The sequence below is a fragment of the Dendrobates tinctorius genome, unplaced genomic scaffold, assembly GCF_039654945.1.
Source record: "Dendrobates tinctorius isolate UK_male_01 unplaced genomic scaffold, ASM3965494v1 ptg000138l, whole genome shotgun sequence".
In the NCBI taxonomy this organism is placed as follows: Eukaryota; Metazoa; Chordata; class Amphibia; order Anura; family Dendrobatidae; genus Dendrobates; species Dendrobates tinctorius.
Genome location: NW_027361806.1, coordinates 12,696,577 through 12,704,559, shown reverse-complemented (window position 1 = coordinate 12,704,559; position 7,983 = coordinate 12,696,577).

The following is a 7,983-nucleotide window of genomic DNA, read 5'->3' as shown; positions in this document are numbered from 1 at the left end:
GAAGCAAGAAAACAATGTCTACAACAACCATAATTATTACAGGCTTGTAATACAATCCCACAGGGCAATGAATGAGGACAATTCACCGGTCACATCTACTAGAACATGCCCATAGACTAACAGGAAGGCTCGGACTGGCCGACAGGCGGGCAGGAGAATCCTCCGGTAGGCCGCTGTGCTAATGAGTTGTGTTATTATACTTGATTCACAACATTTAGAAAAAGGAATAATGTAATCATTAATTAAACAAGCTAACCAAATTAATGTGACATAGAAGCAAAAGTAAATTTGTGTACTAGTGTCAGGTTGCATGTAGCTGAGCAGTGCGCCCCAAGAATCAATGTTCCCGGCAGGTTTTGCCATCCCAGTCCGACACTGAAGTAGGAACTATACTATCACGGCAGTAGGGTAGTATGGGATGCCAGCGCCTGCAACAAGGCTAACACTAATACCAGCACTATTCCCAATCTAAAAGACCATTTATACTGCTCACTCATTTCACGATAATTGTGCAGCATAGAGGCTGCCATCGATAGGAAAATGATTGTTCAACGATGGAAATGATGTTTTGGGTTACTCAAAAGATCATCGCTCTCGGCAGCACATCATTCTGTGTAAACAGGGCTTGTGCTGCTGAGTACTAGAAGCAGCCTTTGTACACGGAACGATCAATTTTAGTTGGTTCAGTGTGCGTTTGAAACACAGTCTACCCGTCTAATCAGACTATTAAATGACAGCTGATCAGGAAATAAGTAGCTGATCCACTGTCTTTAGTGCTGCCAGTGCGCTGGACTAAATAGACCACTACACTCAATCCTAACCTTATATAGCAAAAGACTCGGCACTCAACTTAACGTGATCAAGTAAGGTTTTAACGGTATCCACAAAGTAGTAACAGAAACGTTTCGCTCCTGATAATGGACCTTCATCAGTCAAGGTTATAGTATATATAGAGATATGGGTGGACCCATGAGATCAGTTGTTGCTAGAGGTAGTCAATCCAGGATCTTTATGAAATTGCTGCCTTTATTGGGGTGTAAGTGGTCAGGATAGGGGCTGACAGATCAGACCATATAGTAGAGTGCTGCCTGCATATAGAGGTGGACTGACCTGTATGAGGGCTGGCCGCTCTCCAGAAAGCCCGGGTAGTGTGTGCCTGCCTGGATGGTGTGGGGACGCTGTGGATAAAGGCAGCAATTTCATAAATAGCCTGGATTGACTACCTCTAGCAACAAGTGATCTCATGGGTCCACCCATATCTCTATATATACTATAACCTTGACTGATGAAGGTCCATTATCAGGAGCGAAACGTTTCTGTTACTACTTTGTGGATACCATTAAAACCTTACTTGATCACGTTAAGTTGAGTGCCGATTCTTTTGTTATGTATCTTACGGCGTTGGAACCTACTCTGGCACCTCCCGTAAACGGCTGTGCACACGCTTATTTACACTAGTCGATCCTAACCTAATCCTATCCTTGTCCTAATTCAAATCCTAAGCCTAACTTTAGTCCTAACCCTAACCACAGTTAGGCTTAAAAAAGTATTTGATGCACAGGGCAACTGCTTTTGTGGCTTCTCCCCCAACATAAAGTGCCATGGCGTCCCAGGGCGGCTCCCACCCACTAGTCTCCTGATATGGGGGTGCAAGAGGACGTTTAAAAGAGGAAATATTATGAGACGCTGAAACTTGGAGGACAAGATATAGGAGTACAGGATAATGACACTCTGATAATTGGGGGTATAGGATAATTACACAATGATAATTGAGGTACAAGATAATGACACACTGATAATTGGGGTACAGGATAATGACACACTGATAATTGGGGGTATAGGATAATTACATAATGATAATTGAGGTACAAGATAATGACACACTGATAATTGGGGTACAGGATAATGACACAATGATAATTGGGGTACAGGATAATGACACTCTGATAATTGGGGGTATAGGATAATTACACAATGATAATTGAGGTACAAGATAATGACACACTGATAATTGGGGTACAGGATAATGACACAATGATAATTGGGGGTATAGGATAATTACACAATGATAATTGAGGTACAAGATAATGACACACTGATAATTGGGGTACAGAATAATGACACAATGATAATTGGGGTACAGGATAATGACACACTGATAAATGGGGTAAAGGATAATTACACTGATAATTGGGGTACAGGATAATGATACATTGATAATTGGGGTACAGGATAATGACACACTGATAATTGGGAGTATAGGATAATTACACAATGATAATTGAGGTACAAGATAATGAAACACTGATAATTGGGGTACAGTATAATGACACACTGATAATTGGGGTACAGGATAATGACACACTGATAATTGGGGTAAAGGATAATTACACTGATAATTGGGGTACAGGATAATGATACATTGATAATTGGGGTACAGGATAATGACACACTGATAATTGGGGTACAGTATAATGACACACTGATAATTGGGGTACAGGATAATGACACACTGATAATTGGGGTACAGTATAATGACACACTGATAATTGGGGTACAGGATAATGACACACTGATAATTGGGGTACAGGATAATGATACATTGATAATTGGGGTACAGGATAATGATACATTGATAATTGGGGTACAGTATAATGACACACTGATAATTGGGGTACAGTATAATGACACACTGATAATTGGGGTACAGGATAATGACACACTGATAATTGGGGTACAGGATAATGACACACTGATAATTGGGGTACAGTATAATGACACACTGATAATTGGGGTACAGGATAATGACACAATGATAATTGGGGTACAGGATAATTACACTGATAATTGGGGTACAGGATAATTACGCATTGATAATCGAGGTACAGGATAATGACACACTGATAATTGGGGTAAAGGATAATTACACTGATAATTGGGGTACAGGATAATGACACACTGATAATTGGGGTACAGGATAATTACACTGATAATTGGGGTAAAGGATAATTACACTGATAATTGGGGTACAGGATAATGACACACTGATAATTGGGGTATAGGAGAATTACACTGATAATTGGGGTACAGGATAATGGCACACTGATAATTGGGGTACAGGATAATGACACAATGATAATTGGGGTACAGGATAATTACACTGATAATTGGGGTACAGGATAATTACGCATTGATAATCGAGGTACAGGATAATGACACACTGATAATTGGGGTAAAGGATAATTACACTGATAATTGGGGTACAGGATAATGACACACTGATAATTGGGGTACAGGATAATTACACTGATAATTGGGGTAAAGGATAATTACACTGATAATTGGGGTACAGGATAATGACACACTGATAATTGGGGTATAGGAGAATTACACTGATAATTGGGGTACAGGATAATGGCACACTGATTGGTGTACAGCATAATGACACACTGATAATTGGGGTACAGGATAATGGCACACTGATTGGTGTACAGCATAATGACACACTGATAATTGGGGTACAGGATAATGGCACACTGATTGGTGTACAGGATAATGACACACTGATAATTGGGGTACAGGTTAATTACACTGATAATTGGGGTACAGGATAATGACACACTGATAATTGGGGTACAGCATAATGACACACTGATAATTGGGGTACAGGATAATTACACTGATAATTGGGGTACAGGATAATTACGCATTGATAATCGAGGTACAGGATAATGACACACTGATAATTGGGGTAAAGGATAATTACACTGATAATTGGGGTACAGGATAATGACACACTGATAATTGGGGTACAGGATAATTACACTGATAATTGGGGTAAAGGATAATTACACTGATAATTGGGGTACAGGATAATGACACACTGATAATTGGGGTATAGGAGAATTACACTGATAATTGGGGTACAGGATAATGGCACACTGATTGGTGTACAGCATAATGACACACTGATAATTGGGGTACAGGATAATGGCACACTGATTGGTGTACAGGATAATGACACACTGATAATTGGGGTACAGGTTAATTACACTGATAATTGGGGTACAGGATAATGACACACTGATAATTGGGGTACAGCATAATGACACACTGATAATTGGGGGACAGGATAATTGCACTGATAATTGGGGTACAGGATAATGACACTGATAATTGGGGTACAGGGAAATTACACTGATAATTAGGGTACAGGATAATTACACTGATTATTGGGGTACAGGATAATTATACTGATAATTGGGGTACAGGATAATGATACATTGATAATTGGGGTACAGGATAATGACACACTGATAATTGGGGTGCAGTATAATGACACACTGATAATTGGGGTACAGGATAATGACACACTGATAATTGGGGTACAGGATAATGACACACTGATAATTGGGGTACAGGATAATGACACACTGATAATTGGGGTACAGTATAATGACACACTGATAATTGGGGTACAGGATAATGACACAATGATAATTGGGGTACAGGATAATTACACTGATAATTGGGGTACAGGATAATTACGCATTGATAATCGAGGTACAGGATAATGACACACTGATAATTGGGGTACAGGATAATGGCACACTGATTGGTGTACAGCATAATGACACACTGATAATTGGGGTACAGGATAATGGCACACTGATAATTGGCGTACAGGTTAATTACACTGATAATTGGGGTACAGGATAATGACACACTGATAATTGGGGTACAGCATAATGACACACTGATAATTGGGGTACAGCATAATGACACACTGATAATTGGGGTACAGGATAATTGCACTGATAATTGGGGTACAGGATAATGACACTGATAATTGGGGTACAGGATAATGACACTGATAATTGGGGTACAGAATAATTACACTGATAATTGGGGTACAGGATAATGACACACTGATAATTGGGGTACTGACTGATGGCTCTGATACATTTTGTACAGTTATAGTTACTTCTCTTTCCTAACTGGTTCTAAAGACCCCCAAATCCAGATATTGCCTAAATGATGGAAACCAGATTGCAAGCTCCAAGGACCAGAGATCAGTGTGGATGAGTAAAGCCTGTGTCCGGCTCTGCAGAATATGTCATGCGGTATAAATAAAGCATCATCATAATGAAATACATTTCCTCTCGATAATAGTTGCTCCATAATACATTGGAGAGGAGAATGAGCAATGTGGTCACGGCTGAATAGATAACCCTGGTTTCACGCTTCATTGACCGAACAGCAAATTCAGTCTCTTCTCGATCTTGATGCGCGTTGCACAATTTATAAGCAAATTCTGAAAGAAGCCGTGTAAACGTAGCTTAACCTTTTATCAGATGGAGTCGCCGGCGCTGACTGGAGCCGCGCCGTAATATCCACATCCATGTCCTGTTATTTTTTAATGTCCGACAACTTGTGTCTTTGTCAGATGTCCTAATGTTTAGACTTCTGAAACCCTTGTCATTGTCATTTATTCATTTTGTTGTATTACATGGAAATTTAATACCTCCGAATCAAGATACCCCAGAGCAGGAATATATATTTTTAATCAGGAAAATTAAATTCTCAACCTTGAAATTGAGTTATAGACGGGGAATAGAAAAAAAAAAAAGATCTTATATCAAACGATTTATGTTTGGAAAACAAAGTATATAAAAAAAAGTAACAAAGGGAATATGATCTGTGGAGATTAAGTAGCGCAGGGATAGATGATGGTCCATTGACTCTGGGATGTTATCTACACACTGCCCTGTAAGAAATCAAAGGTTGGAGGCAGCCAAGATGTCATTGATAGAAGAAAATGAACCAATAAAAAAAGGAAAAAAAAATCCTAAAAAAAACCACTTGGTGCAATAAATGACATTGCGGAATGTTTTATTTTGGCTTTGTGTTTGATACTGTTATATTCAACACTATTTGCTCATTTCTGCAGCGGAGTCAAAGAAATGGACAACCTGTCGAAACCCAACAGACCCGTTTATAAATTGATGAGTCCATCGATGGCATCCATTTGTGAAAATTCCTTCCTTCGTCGCATTATGAAGTCCTGTCCTGTACTCTTAATACATAGCATTATCATATACTTTGCATCATGGTCGACTCTGTTACACGGGCGTTCGTAGGGCTCGAAATATGGCTGGTAGAAGGTAATTTGGCCATTTACAGGGGCTGTAGTGTTGCACAGGGAAGGGAAATTTGCCCTTTTTCAGATTTGCGTCTGAAGGTAAACTCCGAAAAGAATCACGTCTAGTTGTCCGAAATCAATTTTAAGATTGTGGGAGAGGGCCCCGGTGGTCAGACCCTCAGAGAATGGTAAGTTTCTCCTTTCCAATGGACAGGTGATAACTTAAGAAGAATGTATTATCAGAAAGTAACCTATTATTTAAATTAGAATTTTGTGCTACATTTATTTTTTTTAACTCCTTCACGACCTTGGGATGTTCTGTTTTTGCATTTTCATTTTTGCACCCCTTCTTCGCACAGCCATAACTTTTGTATTTTTCATCAATATGGCTGTGTGAGGGCTTGTTTTTTGTGGGAACCACCAAGAGAAAATACCTGTACTTCGACCGCCTACATTTCCTTGCTCCTGTGATGGATCTGAGACCGTAAGTGCATGGTTTAATGTAGTACTTTGGATATTCTCTATGCAAAATTTAATTTATGTTATTTTTTACATTGTAGCACCGAGTCAAACCTCACAGAGAGGGAGACGGGTTCCGACTCTGAGGTGGTGATTGATCCTGAGTCGGATGTTGCTGCAGGGTCCGGCCCATCTGCAGGACTTCCCAGAGCCACACCACCACCACCAAGATCACCACCACCAGAATCTTTTAGCCAGGCAGCACAGCATGATGACCGGGGCAACAGTAGCAGCCCCACCATGCCACTGGATACCTCTCCTCAGCCTTCGGCCCTACCACGACGAGGCAGGCGCAGGAGAGAAGGAGCACCTTTGGGAACAAGGATGCAGGTGGACCGAGGTGTATTGGACTACTTGTCCACAGCTGCTCATGATGATGGGGAGGAGGCTTATGGGCGCAGTCTGGCGCAGTATTTGAGGGCAATTCCCCATGGGTACAGGCTGCGTACGAGAGGGGCTCTCCAAATCATTTTGGATGCCAGCACACCACCCAATAATCCCAGCACTGTGTTTCAGTTTCTTGAAAGGTGGCAGCTGTCAGATGAGAATCAAATTGATAGGCTGGTTGGACTTGATGTGACAAGTCAACCATCCTTGGAACGTGGTCCTCCTCCTCCTCTTCCACAGGTGCCAACACCTCCGCCTCAGCCTGCACACATCCACAATGTGGCTCCACAGGTCCAATATATGGCCCAGGGCGCACATGCCCAATATGGCCACTTTAACGTACCCAATGTTGGTGGGTGGCCACAACATGGGTATGTTAGACATGGACATATTGGGGGATGTGGGCAATTAGGGCAGCCCTACCAGGACTACCCACACCAATATCAAAATTACCCCTACCCAAACCCACAAATTGATCATGGCAGGATGCAACAGATGGCACAGCCAGCTGCCAGCGCACAGGTGGACAGAGATGTGGCCCAGCAACCAAGGGCAAATGTCCAAGCAGGACCCACACCTTCACCACCCCCAACCTACCATGACTTGTAGGTTTTCCTTTTTCCCTTTATTTTATGTTTTGTGTTTTATACATGATGTTTCATTTTTGGTTTGGACTGTTAAATACTAATGGGCTGATAACATTAGGCCATATGCCATTACTATGGTTATTTGGTACGGCAATAACAAAAAAAAAACAAGTAATAAACTTGTTAACATTCACAATGTGTGTCTGTTCATGTTCATACATGTTCTGTAATGTGTTAGATAGATATAGTAACAAGTACTGTTTACAAAAAAAAAACCAAAAGGCCAAGCAAACAATCTTTATGAGAACACAACACAACCAAAGCACTACAGAGATAAGGCATCATCTT